Here is a 1,980-nt window from a genome sequence, read left to right as displayed (position 1 = left end):
TGGGCAATCTACTTCTGTAGTGATACTGCCTCAAAAACCCAAGGAAGAGTTGCTATGAGTCAGGTCTGACTCCACAGCACATAACAACAACAATAGAAATAAAAGTTACTTGTTTTTTTATAGTTATTCAAAATAGAGTGACTTGTTTTCCTTTCCCTTGGTCATCTAATTATGCAGTCACACTCACCAACAATTCTCAAAATCTACATCTTCCCTAACAAGCCTTTTTTCCTGTTCCGTGTATTTTCTCTGGATCATTGAGCATAATTTTACTGGGATTTCAGATATGTTTGTGTGTTAATCAGTACAAAGAACAGCAGTCTATTTCCAGCCATATCCAGCTATTTTGGCTGTTTATATCCTTTGACCTTTCTAGTAAATTTAAAATACATATATATCCTCTCTAGCACTTAATGGACTACTTGGCTTCTCTTGCAAGATGTCAGCCCTGTAAAATCCACCTATGTGTTCTATCCTTTTTTATGTATGCAATAACATACTTCTAATTTGGCAAAGGGAACTCTTGTGGGGTAGTGCTCAAGGCATTAGACTGCTAACAAGAAGTCTGGTGGTTCAAATCCACCAGCCACTCCTCGGAAGGAAGGTTGGGCAATCTACTTCCGTAGTGATACTGCCTCAGAAACCCAAGGAGGGGTCACTAGGAGTTGAATCCAACTCAACAGCAATGAGTTTTTTAGTAGAATTTGGCAAACAGAAACATAAATTCTTTCTCTCTTTTTCAAATTGCATCACTATTAAGACAATGTTTTTTTGCAAACATATCAATTGAATACTCAAATCTAAGTTATATGTGTGTGTGTGTATATATGTGTGTGTACATATATATATATACATCATATACATGAATATAAATACATATATATGAATGAATCTTATAGCTTTATTGAGAGATTTGTTTTAGCACACCATTTATTGAAAATGAAGTTCTTTTGTCATACATTGTCTTCTATTTTTTGATAACAGATATGGTCATATAGTTAAACTCTTCTGATAAGCCTAGTTTATTGGACTGTTTATTGTATCTTTAGCTTAGAAATTCTATAAAAGCATGGATAATGTTTTTTTCACATCTATGCCCTCAGGAGCTTGATAATGTATGTATATGTAGTATATGTATGCTATGTAGAATAAATGAACCATTTTCCAACTAATGAGATAATGATAACCCAAATTCAATGAAGAATTAAGTACTTTTTACCTGAATTTTAAGTGATTGACCATTAAGGGGACACAATACAATACATAATATTGTTAGCCCACAAAACCAAGACCTCATTTTTTCACATCACTAATATTACATGTAAGTAAAGTTTGGTTGAAGGTAATTCAAAAATAATTGCAGCACTACATCCACTGGGAACTCTCAGACACTCAAGCCAGACTCAGAAAAGGATATGGAATGAAGGATATCACTGATGATGTCAGATAGGTCTTGGTGGAAAGCTTAGAATACCAGAAAGATGATTGATTATCTGTGTTTTATTGACTATACAACATATTTGACTGGGTGGATCACAGCAAATTATAGATAACATTGTGAAGAATGGGAATTCCAGAACACTTAATTGGGCTCATGAGGAACCTGTACACAGACCAAAAACCAGTGATTAGAAAAAAAACTGGCCTATATTGAAAAGAACATGGCATCAGGATTGGAAGAAAACCAAGAAAAAACCTGCAATATTCAAATGACACAACCCTGCTTACTGAAAGTGAAGAAGATTTGACATACTTACTGATGAAAATCGAAGACTACAGCCTTCAATATTGATTGCACTCAACATAAAAAAAACAAAAATCTTCATAATTATGTCAATAAATAACATCATGGTAAACAGAGAAAAGATTAAAGGTGTCAAGGATTTCATTTTACTTGGATCCACAATCCACATTCTTGGACTCAGCAGTCAAGAAATGAGACATGTTACGCTTGACAAATCTGCTGCACAACACTTCTTT

Source organism: Orycteropus afer, unplaced genomic scaffold (assembly GCF_000298275.1).
Source record: "Orycteropus afer afer isolate SDZICR_OR568_19922 unplaced genomic scaffold, OryAfe1.0 scaffold00474, whole genome shotgun sequence".
Lineage (NCBI taxonomy): Eukaryota > Metazoa > Chordata > Mammalia > Tubulidentata > Orycteropodidae > Orycteropus > Orycteropus afer.
Note: the sequence above shows the minus strand (reverse complement) of the source record.